A 20,571-nucleotide genomic window follows, 5' to 3' on the forward strand; every position below is an offset into this window, starting at 1 on the left:
AATTTTCATGATCTATGTACAAAATATGTGTGTGTGTGTGTGTGTGTGTGTGTGTGTGTGTGTCTGTATGTCTGTGAATTTTGGAAATTTTTTGAACACCGTTAGTCCTATCGAACTGAAACGTAGTATCGGTTACTGAAAATCTTATCGATTCGATAACATTTTTTTTTCAATATTTTAAGTTGACAAAGTATTTTGTCTTCCCTACATTTGTGCTCAATTTGTAACGAAAATGCTCTCATATGTGAACATGTACGTATGTACATATGTTTAATTATCGAGTTTTGTTTTGTAACCTTCCTATATTCCCCAAATACATAGATAAGTCGTGGGTTGGTCACATCCGAATATTTTTAATAGTTCATGTTTATTTCGTAAAATAAGTATTTCACAATGTATAGCATTTCCGTATGCGTTTTGTATTTATTATATAATAGTTGTTTTACCCGGCTTCGCTCAGTATTTGTAATATAAACAGCTTAAACATGGCAAATCTAATAGTAAATATTCATTTGTTTTTTTATTAAATTTATTTGAATCGAAAAAAAAATACATATATATCGAATCGTCATAGAAACTTCGATTTGTTTTTGATGTTACCAACCAACATATTTATATACTTACATACAAAGTCTCATTCGAAATTATATATAAAATAAACTCGACGACCAAATACACTGAAAAAGTTGGGAAAACGAGCCTTGAGATATTGCAAGTTGGTGGAACGATGTCAAAGTATTTTAAAAAGGCGTTCGTAATTTTATATATTTTTTCACAATTTCCGCGACATGATCGTTTAAAAAGAGGCAAGCAAACCGGTCTAGTACAATTCCTCGATTAGAGCTGATAGAACAATCCGATCAGACTTTTTAAATCGCCGATCAGCGTTGTCCATTGTTGGCTTCCGAGCAGACCCAATACAATCGCGGCAATGAATTCTGTTAATTACGTGTTGTTTTTTTTATTATTTGTTGTTGTTCGATTCGTTTTTACTAGGCTCTCGAGCGCAGCAACCGTGGTAGATATGAATAAAAAAAAGAAGAAAAAGCACAATCACTGGTTTGTTGGTCGACTCGACTGGGCTTTTAATTAGCGAAACGTCTATCCAGCTAGGTTTACAGGTCGGCCAAAGCGTGCCAAAAGTAGGAGGATTTAGACGGGTAGCGGTTTTCGAAGAAGTGCATTGATTTATCAGACACACGTTCGGTTTGTTATTGTTTGCAACTTCTACTGAATTTCAAGTATTACAGTCCATCAACCGAAAACATATGTATATGTACATAGTTATGCTTGGTCACTAAAAGAAATCACTCACTATACGGATGGTTGAAATCATAATGATCGTATTCCATCGACGATTGTGTTCAAAGATCTGATCGTTAACCGTTCGTGAACGATGAATACTGATTCTGTATATGTACACATGTATGTATGTATGTATGTATTTAAGCTTCTATTAAAATAATAAAAAATTCACTTCTTGCGCTTGCTTTTCTTTTGTCTATTGTCCAATATAATAAATAAATATTGTCCAATATAATTAATTGTCTATTGTCCAATAATTTTGATAAAATACATATAATATCGTTATAGATTTTAGAAAATTGATGTGATGATGCGTTTGTCATAGTCCTTTACTATTTTTCAAACAAGGGGCCCAAAATTGAAAATCTAGTCACAGCGCTGAATAGATTATACAGGGTTGTGGAGTCGCTTCAAAATTTACCGACTCTGACTCCGACTTTATCTTATGATTCGACTCCAGCTCCAACTTGACTTTTTTGCCAACTTATAAAATTTTTAGTATTCTAATTAATAGCAATTTTCAAAATATAAAAAATTGACATTTAACCCTATTTATTGAATTATTTGTGATGACATAGGTATAAATAAAAAATCAACTTGATTCATAGCGTTTGTGTATGAATTTCATACACAAATAAATCAATTTAATAAAAAAAATGTGAAAAACAGGAAACAATCGGTTTTGACCACATCATCGTGATATTTTAATGAAATTATTAAATTTCAATTTATTTGTGAATGTACTTCAATAAAATTGAAGACTATGTAATTGACGCATATCGTTATACTATTAATCAAAGAAAGTAATAAAAATAAGTCGGAGTCTGTAGTTTTCGTACGACTCCGACTCCACAGCCCTGGCTATATATGTATGAATGTAGTATTGGCTGAAAAAATTAGATCTTTATAACAATGTATGTATGTACACATGTATATTTAAAGATTTTTTTTGTTGGAAATTAGATACTGTGTATTTTATACATTTATAAATATAAAAAAATCACAATCTTTTATGTATATAATACGCTGCTAAAAATATATAATGCATTTGCGGTAATTAATACAATTACGGTAGCAGAATGCAATAGTGCAGAGAGCGTTGTTAAGTCCCGTTTATGTATAATAATTCTATAACAACGCTAATATAATCGACACCGTGAAAACACTCGTGTAAAACGAGGAACATTTACAACGACATCTGGAAAATTGATAATATTCGCAACGTCACAACATTGCCGTTATTTCCCACGTTTAGACGCTCGACGATTTATCTTAATTTAAGATCGAGCATTGCGCTGAAACCTCGCGCAATTTACAAACGCTTTACACACGTCCATTTCCTCCTCTCCCTCACCCCCCCCCCCCTCTCATGGCTTCTCTTTTTTTTACAAGGGGATAGAAAAAACCATAGACACACCCCGATGTGAAAAAAAAATACTCTGAGGGAATTTTGTCTCGCTACGCGCTCCGCTAACCATTGTGAATATGACCGGACGTGAAATGAACCTTTTTTTCTCACACACGAAAAATATTTTAATGAGACCACTGTGCAGAGTCTTTTTCACAACTAAAAGACATTTTCGGTGTTGTAAAAATACCATTCCATGTTGACTACGTGTGAAGCGCACTAACTTAACTACCCATGGATTACACACCTATATATACTTATGTATATGTAGGTATTCGTACATATATACATACGTTCTATATTTATGTAGTTTATTGTGAACGTGTGCATTGGAAAGTTCACGAATGTGATTTTTTTTATTTGTGCAAGATAACGCAGTTGACACTGTTGTGTCGTTATCTACATACATAACTGTTTGTCAAGGTTCTGCGTATTTATTTGTATTGTCGATTTTTGCGTCTTTATTCGTTGAATATTTTTTAAAATATACGAAATTTCTTTAAAAATTTTCTCGGACATGTTTTGACTCCTGACAGTGTACTCTCGACTATCCGGGCTAATGCTGGGGAGTACGGGACTGGATAACTGAAAAACACGTATAATCTGAAGTATCATTTTTTGATATTGACAGCAGAAACAATATCCGCATCACTCATGCTATGAAAACCAGATTATTTGAATGGCGAACCACTCCTCAATGTTTTTCCAATCCCTAATTTTCAAATCATTTTCCATTTTCCCATGAATCTGCATATTTCACTTCACAATCCAATAAATCTATTCCACAATAGGAATAGTCGTTCTCCATAATTAAATCAGTGTTTTTGGTTTTACTTTCGACCAAGATTTTGCTATTCCGTGTATACTCATATACTCATTTTTTTCCAGAAATAGATCAAGTCATCATCTGCCTCAGCATGAGTTTAGAGCAGATCAGCACGGTAAAGCCGTTTCATTGATGATATGACACTTTGGTCCATAGGTTGAATTCGACTTGTAACATTAGGCGGTGAAAATTTAGCTATCATAAGACTGTCGTTTGTTTTTAGCATAGTTTCATTGGGATGAAGAGGAGCATTATTTATTTACAGTTCTGTGGCTTACCTTTGATTTTTAAAAAATCTCCCATTTAGTTGTGAACCAATCTTCGAAGAACTCTCTATCCATCCATCCCATTTTTTGGTCATAGTAATCAACAGGAAGATTTTTATATCATTCACCTTAAATAACCTAGGTTTTTTTGCTGTTCTAAATCTGAATCTTAATCTTCATTTATTTATTACACTTAAGCTATAGTGACATTACAGATATACTCCAGTGCGTCACTATAGCTAAGCATATATGTATATGTACATGAATAAACAAAAGATACAAAAATAAAAATTAAATATCAAAATGTAATAAGATGTAAACAAAAATAAAACATGACGATAATGTAAAGTAAAGAACAAACATAACAGAAAAATAAAAATTATATGATAACTGAACATACATATGTACGTATCTAACGAAAAAATCCCACTGATTAATCAATGATCCTTCTTCTTCTAATGCCTTGTCCGCATCCGGATGTTGGCGACCCCCTCGTTGATTATTTGTGGATATTGATCCAAATATACTCATTATTACGCATTCTCATTCAAATATAATAAATTTAAAAAAAAATTATTATTTTCAAGCACGGATAATCGAGAGTACACTGTATGTCCTTCTCTGAAGAACAGGATCGTTACGTATCAGTACGTTCTGATCAAGAGATGGCCAATCTATTTAGGTTTGATATGGCGTAATTCAAATATAATATGTACTTTAATTTGCTATAACCCATCTCGACGTAAACATATGTATGTATTTTGATTTTGTAACCGATAGCCTGTCAGCCTTTCGCAAATACATAGTATACAAGTGTATGTAAGCATTGTGTATTTTCTGATGAAATATTTAAATCTCGAATATTTGATGTTGGATATAATCCCGTGTAAATTCTCCATCGATCGATCGTCTTCGGAAGCAGCGCGAAGTTTTCGCTAAAATTTGGCAAGTTTAATGCTGCGGAAGCATCCATCGTCCCAACCGATACCCAAACTTTGATCCAAAACAACTCCGGAATGAATACACAATGAGCGAGTAGGACAAGTCCGCGAGACTTGTTGCCGCCGCCTTACTTGTTGTCGGGACAAGATGGCGAAATTAAAGATCAAGATGGTCCGTCCGATCGTGTAGATCCTAGTCTAGCTCGACCGAATTGCAAACAATAATATACGGCACATTTTTTGTGACATAAATTCTCGATAAAGTGTCACATTTACTGTGTTCCTTATCTTTTGCATACATATGTACATAAATGCGTAATATTATATCACACACCCACTACGTTTTATTGCCACTTTTCTCGTTATGTATATTTACATTCACCATATTAAATATAATACAACTTTTGTATCTGATTGCCTACTTCGGTGAGTCTAAACTTTGGACCCGTGGATGTTACATATGTATGTTTGTACATACAATATATTTCTACTTTATCTATGTACATATGTATGTACGTAGTAACAATAGATGAAGTTTTGTGATCATGCCAAAATTCGATCTCGAGATTTTGACTGATTCGAACTCGGAATCGATCACTGATCACGTTTTCATGATCTAGTTTTTTATTCGATTTTGAACACTGCTTTTTCACGGTGGAATCGGTTTTTTTCTTTCTACAATTGTCTAATGATAAGTTAGTTAGTATCCTATGTACTATTTTTATATATTTTATTTTAGAAGTTGAATCACAGGTATTCAATTGAACGTATAAAATATTTTGATAATACGTATGTATGTACGTACATAATTATCGTTCAGAGCCATCCACTGTTGCTGGATGAAGGCATCTCCAACATGCTTCCATTCGTCTCCGTTTTATGCAACTCTTATACATCTCACTCCACACACTTTTCTCATTTAATCCACTCATCTTCCCTGCGGTCTTAATTGCACCCTTTTACATTCTCTTAGGTTTTATTCTAGCACTTTTTTCGTCCATCTATCGCCCATTCTTCTAGCTACGTGGCCCGCCCATTGCCAATTCAATCTCTCTACTCTCACTATTACATAGATCACCTTTTTCATACTTCTAATCCACATATTTCGTTTTCTATATCTCCTCGTTGTGCCAAGCATACAGCATTCCATACTTATTTGATTGCACTGGACCTTATTCAGATTTCTGGCGTTCAATGCCCAAGTCTAGCACACATACGTCATCCCTGGGTAAGATACATTGATCGAAAATCTTGTTCTTCAGGCACAGTGGCAGTTTCGATTTTGAAATGGCATTCTTTCGCTGTATGTATGTATGTATGTATGTACATATATACTTAATATAAAAAATGTTGGCGACACCTAAAAGTCTTCTACCATTATGTTTTGTATGTTTAGCGTTTGTGCCATTTCGCTTAAATTACATATATTCGCATTGTTCCCTCGCCGGAGCTGTTGTTTTGAGGGGACTAGTAGGGGGGGGGAGGATGGCTTTTGTAATTCTAGCTAATTATATTTTAGACCAACCCTATATTATAATGGGCACTAATGGTATTTTTCAACGAGTGAGCATTAGGGACGTTCCCCGCGAAAATTTATAATACAATATAACGTACGAGTATATGTAAGCTCGCCCACAACTCTCACTACATATAAACAAACAGGACCAGATATAATAAATGCATGCTAGAGTGCAGATAAATATCAATTTACCAAGGCTGTGAAAATACTACTGGGGAGGATGAAGGGAATACTTTTCGGACGGGGGTGTTGAAAGGGGGTGGGATTATGATTTGAAAGCTTTTCGGTTCGTATTCATTGTATATTGTACATATACATAATATCGAACGCTGTAATTATGTACAATATGTGACAGCGAATTTTTAAAGCACTTCTGGGTAATAATTAAGTCATTCTTATAATAAGAATTATTATAGGATAATTATATAGCGTTGTAAAAAATATCACATATTAGTTATATTTTCGTTTTCCAGCGAAATTGAGACAAAGGGTGGGGGAGTCTTTTTCGAGGGTCTTGTGACGTATTAACGTGTCGGCACATTTAATTTATGACTTTTCTAGTGTAATTATATGTTTTTTTTACGAATTATTTAGATTAGATTATTTTCGTGTTTGGATTTTTATTGTTGTTTAATATTTTTTGAATCAAATTTTGATCGTCTCTTAAAAAGTCGAATTATTTTTTCGAGAAATGGTATATTACTTTCATATGTATGTACATTCTAAGAAAAATACATATGTATGTACACAGTTTGTCAATGTAAGAAATTAAAAATTGTTTGCAAGTACATGTACATATGGTACATATTATATGTATATCAAATCCCTTTACTCAAACCTGTGAATGGCTGTGAATAGCTGTGAATGATTACGATGATGAAAAACGGGATAAATGGAATAAATAGAAAATATCGTTGCAGATTATTATTTTAATTGTAATGTTTTTGCTTTGTTAAAAATTTTCTAAAAATAAAAACAAAACAAAATTCAATAATGACGCACATATACATACCTACTTGTTAAGGAAAAGCAATTTTTACTTTATTTTTTATATGATAAAAATTAATTATTGTGTATCAAAATTCAATAAAAATAGATATACTATGGGTATTCAGAAATCAAATTGGTATTTTTGATAAATTTAAACAATTAAAAATTTCATTCGGCCAAGTGTGCGTTCGGCCAACAATCCATCAACCTTAAATTTATTTTAATACGTGTTGAAAGTATGTAGCATGCTTAACCAAAGGCTTTTTTGTGTAGTGAGAAGATTGTAATTATGGTTTGATAGCGTTTCGGTATTACGTTGCCCCAAAAAAAAAGGTGAAAATTTCTATTTTGAGCAAACATTATCTTTCATAGTTTGAGCTCTATGCAGCAAGCGCGTAACTATCTATGTGCGAAACAGCATAGAGCGAGTTAACGTTGTTCCTTTGCAATTTCCTCTTTGCAAAGGGCAAGTTGGGTGGGTAATGGATGCCTCGCATACATAATGATTATTTTGTATGTTGAACCATGAAGAAATATTATTCCGCCGGAGAAAGTGTAATACCCCCCGGATGCAAAATTTTCCACATAAATTTCACCCTTCGCGCTATTATTTTCAATTATTTTAAAGCTCGCTCGCTTCGATACGTAGTATAAGGAGGGGGTCGAAGGGCGGAAAGAAGGTTCGAAAAGTTTTGCCGCGAATATCGACGACGACTCGGATAGCCGCGATTCCATTCGACGTGAAAATTCAAAAAATTTGCAGACGTCGAAGTGGTCGTGCATTTTCCATTTCTCCCCTTTTCCAATCCTTCGATACAAATTGCAGCGAGGAGGAGGTGGGGGGGGGGAGGAGGAGGGGTGCATGTGTGCACCGCTGCATACGAACGACTGGATTTTCTGAAAGTTTTCCTCGATATATTTTCGCGTTTTCGCGCTTACGTATTACATTATATCAAAGTGCAGTTCCATGCTCGGAATACGATCCCGTTTCGAAAGATTTGCACAAGGCTGTAACTAGGTTTATTGTTATGCACGTTCGTACCAGGGGTAATCTGCAGTCGTCGCACGATAAAATGGTGCGTTGCGTATGTACCATTCGGTCGACTCAAATTATCCCGAATCCAAACATGATATATAGTACATAGTGTTGGATTATTTTACATTTTGTCTGGTTTAACCATTGAGACGGTTCTATTAAAAAATAAATTGTCCAAAAAAACTCGCGATAGAATCGTTTCTGTCTTCTTTCTTATCTGTCTGCTGGACTGCATGACTGGTCATGTGTGGAAAAGCACTCGCCTTAGAATTTTTCGTTTTTATCGTGATGAAATTAAATATAATGTTTGAAAACTATGTATATGTACGATAATTAATAGTAATATACAGTCGTTTCACAACAAGAATATTATAATTTCAGTTATAATTATCGTTTCTTTTGAAAATAAAATCCTAATACGATATCATAATTTGGCATCTACAGTCATCCACTGCTGGACGAAGACTTCTCCAGTAGGTTTCCACTCGTCTCTGTTTTGCGCAACTCTCATCCTTTTTCTTCTTCCCTTCGGTCTTCCTTTTACCCTTTTGCATTCTCTCGTATACCATTCTAGCACTTATTTTGTCCACCTTTAATCCATTCTTCTAACCACGTGGCCCGCCTATTGTCATTTCAATCTCTTCACTCTGTTCACTTAATCCACTACCCTTGTCATACTTCTCACCCACGTCTTCCGTTTCCTGTCTTGCCGCGTTATGCCAAGCATACAGCGTTCCATACATCTTTGAGTGTATTGGATTTTGTGTAGCATTTTGGCGTTCAGTATCCAAGTTTCACATCCATAAGTCATCACTGGCAAAACACACTGATCGAAGGTCTCTTTCTATTTTTATTACTTTATCTATGTACGTAGTAACAATAGATGAAGTTTTGTGATCATGTAAAAAATTCGAATTCGAGATTTTGACTGATTCAAACTCGGAATCGATTACTGATCACGTTTTCATTTTTGATTTAAAAACAGCATTCATTCGTCCAAATGCACTCCATCCTATAGATAATGTCATGCGTCTCTTTATTTCTTCTTATTTACGTGTATTATTTGTCCTAAATATAAATAATTATTGACTATTTCTATTATTGTACATCCGAATCATTATTTCGTTAATCACCTGTCGATTCTGTGTATGTGTGTAATTTTTTGTGTATTTAAAAAGTTAGCGGTAAATTCAGGGGTCAAATCAAATATATTGATGTGTTGACCTTTGACAGAGCTCTTTCTAACCATTTTACGAACGTATTAAATTTTAGATTTGCTTTATGAGGTACATGACCCTTTTTACATACCTCCTTTACGTTTTTAAGGTTAGGTTTTATGTTGTAAAAAAGTGGAAATTTATTTTACCATATAAATTCTAAGCCATTATTCCAACTATTTTTCTAAGGTTCGTTGTTCCGCCGTATTATGTATTTTAATAAAAATTTCGTGAAATCGCGTTGATCTCGCATTTCTTCTCTGATAACTTATGTTATAATCTTTCTTTCTAATACATATGTATATGTAAAATAAATAATTCTCATCACGGAGGTTTTAATATGAAACGAAGACCTTATTCAGGTACGTGATGCATTTTTCATCTCCTAAAATGCACCTCGTTTGCATCCGATCGTATTATTATTACATAGAAAAAGCGCTCGGAACGAATTGCCGTAATTTGAGTAGGTAAGCTTAGATTGATGTGATTTTAACTGGTTCGTAAACGAGGCCAAATTTGTAACCTGAGTATCGTAGATGCTTTGGGTTTATGGGAATATATGTATGTATATATGTATATGTACGTTTCAGAATGCTCTCCTGTTTCGGGATGGAAAATTTAGTGTATACAAATGAATTTGTTGAACATTTTGAATTATTTTGCAATGAAATGTGAATGAGTAAAATTTATACTTGTATGTATACTGTAAAGTACTGTACTATAACTATACTGATATGTGATATCTAATATATTGTTATATGTATGTAGGAGGTTGTTTAAAAATGTGTCAGTCGACTTTCTGCATTATAGAGGAATGCCCTCGACTTTCTTGTGCCCTCTTAAAATTTTATCTCAACCATGTGCCACCCCTCGTTTTTCCCTCTCCCATTTCACCCGATACCTGCGCAAGTCAGTGCCTACTCCTCTCCCTCTCACCCTCGGTGTCCCCCCCCCCCCCCATTCTTCTGACCCCATAATTCAATGTCGGCAACTCTTGCGGCTGGCGTCGTTGCTGTGGATTGAAAAATTTTCATCGCGGCTTCACGCTCGATTTAACCCTTTGGCGACGCGCGGGGGAGCACAGTTTCGCGGATTGCCGACTTTCGCCGGTTCGAATACGTCGCCGTTAACGTTTCTGCAATGTGAATCCATTATAAAGCGATTTGGCAACTTTTTTCGCGGAAACGATGGCGTTTAGGCAAATGTCGCTTCAGATTGCTGCTTCGGCAAATTTTCGACACGTACATATGTACATAGATTGATTTGCCAGGCCGAATTGTCGCCGTTGGTTCGATGTGCGGAATTTATGTATGTGCATGGATAGTTATCATTCGTGCTCAAGTTGTCCAGAATTGATTGTTATTCGTCTGGTTGGAATAAATCGGAACTTTCAAATGTTTGTCTGATTGGGTTATGACTATCAGGCATGACTGGATAAAAAATTGAAATATGTTACATACCGGTCTCCGTGACGAGACAGAATGTTAAACGACAGAAAACGCAAATATCGGAAGGCAAAGATCGAAAATCGAAAGATCTTAAGTCGAAAGATCAAAAAAAAATGGTGCATGGTAAACGGTACATACTCACTCAATTTGCGCGAACAGGATACAACAGGAACAAGAGAAACAGGCTTTTCCTCCCGTATTAATGTGCGCGCGCAGAAAAGTGATTTATTGCTATTTTTAAGTTATACCAAAAAGTCGATTGATTTTAGATCATTTACTGTATTTATTTGGTATTCATAAAATTTTCCACGTTATTTCAATCAATTTCTACCTACGTACAGATCTACATTTACTTACATATTTAATTAAAGTGTAATTATTGTCAATTTTGATTTAAAATTTAATCACGAAATTTTCCCTTTGGCTTATTATGTATGCATTTTGAAAGCAATTTGAGTATGTAAATTTAATAGTCTCATCAATTATCACCATGTCGCTTTCAACTAGATTCCAAATGAGTATAATAGGTTTTTCCTTCATCTGTTATTAATAACGTAATGATACATTTGAATTTGAAAGAAAAAACCACAACGGAAATTGTAATGCTCAATTTGGTCACGCGCCATTTTCACTGAATATTATACGCGGTCATTTTAATTCAGTTAACAGGTGTTTCATTTTTTTTTTAATTTTTACTACATCCTCAATTAATTCGATCAGTATAGGAAAGGCATGGGTAACCCACATTCATGTCTACTTTTTTTATCTAAATGTGTATATTTAGATAATAAAAATGCCGTTGACTTCCGAAAAATCTTTTCATACCTTTTGAAATACATTTTGAATACAAAATATTTCTCTTTTATATTCAAAATGTTAGTATTAAATCTATGCGAAATTATTTTTAATATTCTGTGCCGTTTTTGAGGCACATCTTTGACATTGAAATATGAGTTGTTCATAAGAAAACCGCTAAATACATATTTGCTTTCTTAATTTTGTTGACATAAGTCGAAAATTCACACTTGTGTCAGACGATTCGGCAACTTTTCAAATAAAATTATTGAATTTTTGACAATAAACTTTAAAATTTTTCGTTTCGTCTTCACTGGAAGAAAAAAGAGAAGGATGTGATCTCATCGGTTTTTTTCATTTTTTCCCCGGGGAATATTTTAAAACCTGCACACAGCCTGCAACCGACCGGTTTAAGGCTTTTTTCTTTTGACCGCAAAGCTTTTTAGTGCTGAACCGACACTATAGAAAACTTTGAAAAACGTGTTCAAGCATACCTCTTCTGTCTTTTGACGTCGACTTTGACACGCGCACACACACACACACACACACTCAAAATGCTCCTCAAAGCGCCGAGAAGAGGAAAATCTCTCATCTAAATCTCGAACGCTGAATTAAAAGTTATTTTGCATTCGAAACATGTTAACATTTTATAAATAGATATGCTTACAAACTCGTGCTAAAATGACCCCGAAGCGATATGACTTCCTCATAATCGATGCAGATTTAATTCCGCACACGCGCGAAGTAAGTTTCTTGCGGCTTTTGCTTCTTCTTCGTTGGGAATACGTTGGTGATTAATCTGCCTAAGCGGGAGACCTTATCCACTTGTGCATTGTTCCAAGTTATTTTCCAATTTGGGTGTATATACATATATATGTATATATATATATATATATATATATATATATATATATATATATATATATATATATATATATATATGTATGTACATTTGCATGTGTATTTATGTTTGTTGATTCGAAATCGAACGCATCCAGACAAACAACAGAGCCGTAGATCAAGACGGGATTATTTAGTTTGGCGTTGATTGCCAATTAGAATTGACGACAGATACATTAATATATCAGATCTAGATTGAGGATTATCGCGTAAGCCTCCGTAATAGAAGCTTCAATATCGATATTGTTATATTATATCACAAGCGCATTATCGTTAGATTTAATGGGATTATAATCTAATATATAATTTCGAAAGAGACTTTGTAAGTATGTAAGTATGTAAATAAATATGAAATGTTGGTTGGTAACAAATCGAAGTTTCTATATAAATAAATTTTATATAGAAACTTCGATTTCGATTTTTATTAAATTTATTTGATATAGAAACTTCGTTTCTATACCAAATAAATTTAATAAAAAAACAAATGAATATTTACTATTAGATTCGCCATATTTAAGCTGTTTATATAACAAATACTGGGCGAAGCCGGGTAAAACAACTAGTTTAATATACAATTAATGTGTTTAACTACGATACAATTTTTCAATTTGCTATAATGTTATTTATTTCTTCTCAATTTCTTGTAAATCTTCTTTCATTAAAATTATTATAATTTAAACGTTATACATATACGTATGTAGAGTCGAATATTTGTTTGTTCACTATGCAAATCTACAGTTTTGAATTTAAAATAATCAAATTTTGCACTCTTTTAACTAAGACCGTAAATACATCTCCATAAAATTTTTTTTGAAAAAGTTCCGTCTTTAGCATTTTGATTTCAAAATTTCACACGTTGAAAAATATGTGAAATTCTGGAATGTAATTTGACTAGTTTTTATTCTAACTGATTAATATAATATATTCTAGTAGTTTTTGCATACATAAAACATTAAACGTGAATCATGGCATCCAATTTAATGGATGAGAATTTGTAAAAAAAAATTATACATAAATATTTAAATCTAAGTTCTTTCAGGGAAAAAAAATGCTGAATTAATAGTAGTGAAAATTTATTTGTGATAACATTTACACACATATACATATACGTATATATACATATGTACATAGGTTTCTTTTGTTTATATTTTCCCATATGCAATTATGGGCTGCCCCTGAGCGACACTTATAGTATTAAACTTGTATATGTATTTTATATATAAAAAAAATTATACATTACAAATTTAAAACCATATGTAATAGTGGCGACAAATAATCAACTCGGGGTTTGAACTCGGAAACCTCTCCGTGGTTAGCATTAACGCAAACACCGAGCTTTACTGTTTTAATGATAAATCTAAACGATTACATTTGATGTATGTACATATGTATATATGAAGTACCGATAGCTGTGGAATTGTGATCGTGAGAAAATTTACATATATGTATTTCAGTTTGAAATAAGTATTTTGAAAACTTCTCATGCAATTTAGAACATATTGAAATAGTTTATCTGTAAAGCGATTGTGATCACATATGTACATATGATATAAAATTCTCATCATTAATCGAATCGAATAGACGTTTGGAGGATCGCGTGTTTCCAGTAGACACAGTTGAGCGTGTCTGCCGTCTCGTCTGTTTCTAAATTACAATGACCAACAACTCTGATGTCAGCTACCATTTGCCGTATAAAACACTCCAAAGATATAACCCCTTGCGCCCCGGGGCAACCGGCTTATTGTGTTTACCGAGATCGCAATTCGAAACGTATTTACATTGCGATCGTCGACCTTCGTAATGAAAATTGAATTATTTCTTCTACGGATTCGACGAACGAAATTTCTGTACGCAATACCGCTCCGTCTCGTTTCACATTTCGATATTATATTACCATAATGCATTTAGGAGCTTTCATCTTCTTTTTAAAACGAAGATCAAAGCGGATTTTGGAGGCCCCGTTTTATTACGAGACGTCCTCCGAGCTCTCCCTCTCGTCCCTTTTAACGTAATAATTTTGCGACAATCTTAAAACGTTCGCTAATATTTAATTAACCATCCCTAGCATAATAGACCTTTGGGATATTTCATCGTGTATATATGTATTGTATGTACATAATACGTATACGATACGGTGTTCATACAGAGGGATTAATTCAACATTCCGGATGCATCACCGTATTCGGAATGTTCTATGTGAGTCATGGTATCTTGTTTTAATGATACCCCGCTTGGTATTCAATCAGGATTGCCAAAATATTTTAGTTATTCTTCTTCGCGCTTTTGTTTATTGTTTTAGAATGTAGTGAATGAATTCCGTAATATTTCTCAGACCTTCCTTTGATCAACTTTCAATGACAAGTTCTTATGAAATGTCGCCATTGACCCCGATTTCACCATGATGCGTTCGTATAGCGTCCATTGTAATGCCAACTCTATACATAATATTAGGTAGATACGAAACTTTCATGTAAGCTATATGTAGGTATATATATATAATATGTATATGGGTGGGTGTGTATATCTATACGTAAATACATATATTGATAAGTATTTTGATGTTTGTATTTTCGGAGGCAGCGATCAACAAAAAAAGGGGCCTCAACAATAGTTCTGATTCCCTTTGTTGATTAGTTCCACTCCATTTTTTGTGCTCTAAGATTGAATCATTATTCTACGGCTACAACATAATTTATCCTTCGCTGTCGGAATAGTTTTTTTTTATCTTCTCCTCCTCCATCCACCTCCTGCTATTCGACTCATCCCTTTTGTGAAAGAGTGGAATAAAAAAAGGGTACCTAAATCGAAACGGGCGGCACACATCTATCCCTTAAAACGCTCATCCTTCTCGAAATGAAGTTGTTTAGAAAGAAAACTATTGCACTTTCCAGGGATCGCCTACCTTTTTTGTTATTGAATTTATTTAAATCCTTTTTCGACAGCGTTTCAAGTAATTGAAATAGCTTTGAGAACCGATGAATAAATAACCAACATTTATGTAGATTCGATTTTTATATACATCGAGTCCTTTTTTGACTTACCGATTTTTAATTCATGAATATTTCTGGAAAGCTCATCAAATTTTAGCAAACATCGGGTTTATTTTTGGTATAGAATGTATTTTTCGGTAGCTTTAAATATGGCAAATAAGTAATGGTGAGAGTAAAAAAATTGAAATGGCAATGAGCGAGATGGACGGAAAAAGTGCTCAAATGGTACCCAAGAGAATGTAAAAGGGTGCAAGAAAAGCCACAGGTGAGATGGGTGGATAGAATCAGAAAAATGTGTGAGATGAGATGGATGAGAGTTGCCCAAAACAGGGACTAATGGAGGAGTGTTGGAGAGGCCTTCATCCCGCAGTTGATGGCAAATGGCTGTGAATGATGATAATGATGATACATATGTAAGTTTTTGTAACATCGATAATTAAATTTTTATAAAAAAAATATAATCTTTTAAGGTGCTAGCTCATGATAACATCTTAAAGGTATGTATTGAAATAATTTGTGAAATTAAAGTATATATGTATACATATATAATGTGGAATGTTAAGCTTTCCGTTTTCCTTGTCTTAAAGATGGTTCATCTTATTTTTAGAATATACCTGCCTAATACTAAACAACAATAAATTGTATTATCAATGAATTTGAGTATTATGTACTTGTTCGATAAAACCAATACGTACTTAAGCGTCGGCAATTTACTATTCTAACCCTATCTTGAATTATTTCGGCGAGATCTGTCTAGTTAACGATTTGTCAACTTATCGACAATTCATCAAGCTCCCTTCAAAATGTGAAACAAATCTACCATGTCCTGGAACCACCTGAATTTCGTGTAAATTGTTGTCTATCTACTAAACAATGCGTAGATGGATATACGCGAGTATCTTAGAAAACGGGGGAGGGGTTACACTTTGAGACCCTTCACGCAAACCGGGCAAAGGTGCCTTTGAAAACTTAATTAACCCAAACACCTGCTATTCTCCTTTGGCAGGTAAACTCGCCTTGCCGACACTTTTGTCGGAGCAGGTATTACGCATTCACGCATTCTTACGTGTTGGAATGAACTGCTCGTGAGACGAGTTTGAATTTGCCTTCGCTAAACGGTACGATTCGGTTTTACCACCGTCAGACACGTGCGACCCGTTTCTTGCATAGTGCTCGTACTATATGTAACTGGGGAATATACCGTTAAATTTGTAAAAAATTCTCAGAAATTCCGAACGCGTCATACGCTCTCTGTGTTTATGTCCGTATGTCTACTTTCACTTACCGCTTAAGTGATCCGTTTTGTGAAGCGCTCGAAAAAATGGTTTTTTATTTTTATTTTTCCGAGGAAGAATTGTTTTTTTTTTTTTTTTTTTGATGTGTGAAGTTTTGAATATTTTATTATAATGTTGAGATGGGAGCTTTTGACAACTCAATTTGACAGTAATAATATAATAAAAAATCTCATTATATGTATTACTTCTGTATGAATGTATGTACATATATTTGAATGATTTTATTTTATTTTCTACAGGAACTCGAGAAAAAGGAATTTTATTGGAATTAGAATATGTAATCTATCTGCATACTCGATTTTTTGTCAGATGTATGTATGTATATACTTATGTATAATATATGTGCATATGCATATACATATGTACATACATACATATAATATATCATACATACGAAGAAGAATTCCTCTTTGATAGTGAAATTAAATGGACGTTCATATCGTAATAGATTTCTCTTGGTTGTGTCGTTATAGAATTTTACCTTGCTTATATAAAATATTGCATTTCCAAAGTGCATGGTTTGTACTTTTATGTTAATTGACGTCACATTTTAATTAATTTTATTTAGCATTCAAGTATTGCGAGAATCATTTAGTACCTGTCTTAGAATAATACCTGATAGTTGAGCTTATATAATAATTAATTTACGCGACATAATTTCTACGGGTAAAACGATAACGCGACATAATGTCTACGGACAAAATGATAACGTGACATAATGTCTACGGACAAAATGATAACGCGACATAATTTCTACGGGTAAAATGATAACGCGACAGAATGTCTATGGAAAAAATGATACGATGACACGAAAATGATACGAAAAATGACACGAAGCGATTCCCTCAAAACAAATCAGTGCGGAAACAAATATCGAGGCCTTGGAATGTTGCATTCTCGATCGATTGTTCGACAAATCATTCAGAAGTCTTGAAGACAGACAAGATGTTATTAAGAAAGATAGGCTACTTATGTAGGATATTTATGTTAGCACAAAAATGAAAAATTATACTCATCACTAGTCACCGGAGCCTGAGGGGGCCGTGTATTGTTCAAAGGTTGTAAATGCATTGTTAAAGGTTTGCCGAACAATGTATAGCACTATGACTATCCTACCTCTACTCATCACTTCAAGACAGATTATTATAATAAAAAAATTAAAAATATCCATACCTAGTCCCTGTTTTAAAAGTCACGGCATGCCGGCATACACATACATATGTATATGTATATAATAAATAATATTTTTATAAATTTTACATATGTATGTACGAGTATGTATGTACATACGTATGTATATTTTACAACTGTTTTTGTTGCCTCTTTTAAGAGAGAGGCTAGAAATAAGTATGCAAGTAGGATAAAATATTTGCATATTTCATATCGCGTCTTGCTATCAGCTGTTAGATAAAATTGTCAAATTATGATAGGTAGGATTCTGAATTAAAAAAAAATTGGATCGTATTCATATGCACATACAAAGTATACCCACGACTTTCGATTTTTGTTAATGATTATACTGATAAAAAAAATTATTTGAAATAATAATTCATTTTTGCATAGTATTATATGTATGTATGTATGTATAATCCATACATACATATAATACTCAAAACTCGACACTGTTCAAAATTAACACCGGGCTTTCACTTTCCTTGACTGAAATGCTCCCGTTTTAATTTATTACCTTTTCTCTAATGCATATTTTATCAAAACCATCTAGTTTTGGATTAATGTACTCATACACACACGTTCGCTTTGCCAAGGACAGACGAAATTAATTCAGTTTGTACACAGAACCAACGGCCTATTATAAAGCGACCACGCATTATACGACCTCAGATATGCTAGATACCCCCGGTTAGATGGTATCCGAACCATCTCTCACAGGTACATAAGTATGTATACATACATATGTATATGTATACCCAAACTTACCTCGTACAGGTAGTATTGAGCTGTCCTCTCAGTGGGAGGGGAGATCTTCTCTATCCGAATGTGTTGTCGAGGTCTTAATATAATAAAACTGACAAACACCGAATGACATGTTTATCACTATCTTGACTTGTCGTGTAAAAAATTCACGGGGCTTAGTGCTCAAATGGAGAGTTTCAAACGTTCGTGTTTTTTCAACATTTTCGTGTTTAATTTTACTATTCATCTAATGGTCCAAAGCACGACACACTGTGAACGTCGCAGTGTGTTATAAAATGTCCAAAATATGTTTTGTGATTATGCCCACGTACTTTCTAAACTGAAGGTTTGTAATTCGATATACGTATGATATGATTATAAGTTTTAATTTTGAATAACGTTTCATTTCATTTAAAAAAATTGGATTGTTTTTATATATGTATATATACATTTTTTTTTTTTTATAAAAGACATTTTACTTTTAAATAAGTAAAATGTTGAACAAACGAGTTAACAGAAGCTGTATAATAATATTTTTAAAGCACCCACATTTTCAATTATATTTAAGGCTTCTTTAAATATACATATACTTCTTGCCTAAATACAAATTACTTTTGGTCCTTTTGTATGTCAACATTCTTAGCCTCAATTCTCGAGTAAATCCTTTTTATTTTAGCAACTTTTATATGAAATGTTATTTATAAATATACTATCATCATTTACAACCATTCACCTGATTTTTTTTATAAAATGTCTCAATGATTATCGTCTGATTCAACTGACCGATTCTCAATGATTTGGACCAATGACTGCTCAACTGTTGACTCGGTAAGCTACGCCGCGGTTTATTTATAAACTTATCAACGTCATCGTCATCATCATTTAAAGCCATTCATCATCCACTACTGGATGAAGGCTTCTTCAACACCCTTCCATTCGTCTCGGTTTTACGCTACTCTCATCCATCTCACCCTTTTACATCCTCTCGGGTACTATTCGAGCACTTTTGTTCACTTTTCGTCCATTTTTCTAGCTAAGTGACCCGCCTATTGGCATTTCAATCTGTTCATCCTCTCTACTATCTATGTACATATATCAACTTCCCTTGTCATACTTCTCATCCGCGTATTCCGTTTCTTATCTATCCTCGATATGCACAGCATACAGTTCTCCATACATATTTGTTACAAATATACATACGTATATAGATATATGGCATAAATCAACGCAACAAATATAATATTTCTCTACTTACATGTATCTTAAGGTACATGAATAATATTGAAATATTGAATATCGACATAATAAATTATACCATGTATTTTTTAGCAAAAAATTATATGATTTTTATTGTTGTTTCAGGTGAACGAATAAATTGATTGCCTCCCCCGCCTCATCATAATAAGGTAAAATATTTTAAAGTTTGTTTTTGTAACGTTGTTTTATTATAAGGTGTATTTTTATTACTACCCGGTAGGTAGGCTTACTCAAATTCGCCAAAGCATTTTTCGTGTCAATTTTTGTGATGCCCATTAAACGTAAATTGGTTTTTATTATAAAGTATAATGGAAAATTTCTATAAATAAAGTAAAAATTGTAATTCGACCTTCCCACGAATTGTATATAATATATATAATAATTTGGTTGATTGGCATTGGAAATACTGATGATGATGTTTATGTATTTCAAAAATCTATGAAAAATTTTATCGCATGCTTGTA

At 33.5% G+C, this 20,571-nt stretch overlaps 1 protein-coding gene across 2 annotated transcripts in view; it reads left to right on the plus strand.

The window, feature by feature from the left end:
- LOC143912085 (protein toll-like) overlaps positions 1–20,571 on the plus strand; it is a 189,722-nt gene that overhangs the window by 10,188 nt on the left and 158,963 nt on the right. For both annotated transcript variants that reach the window (XM_077431255.1, XM_077431256.1), the window contains exon 2: positions 20,213–20,256. The gene's annotated coding sequence lies outside the window, so the exon portion shown is untranslated. The remainder of the gene's footprint in view (positions 1–20,212; positions 20,257–20,571) is intronic.

Source organism: Arctopsyche grandis, chromosome 5 (genome assembly GCF_051622035.1).
Source record: "Arctopsyche grandis isolate Sample6627 chromosome 5, ASM5162203v2, whole genome shotgun sequence".
Classification (NCBI taxonomy): Eukaryota; Metazoa; Arthropoda; class Insecta; order Trichoptera; family Hydropsychidae; genus Arctopsyche; species Arctopsyche grandis.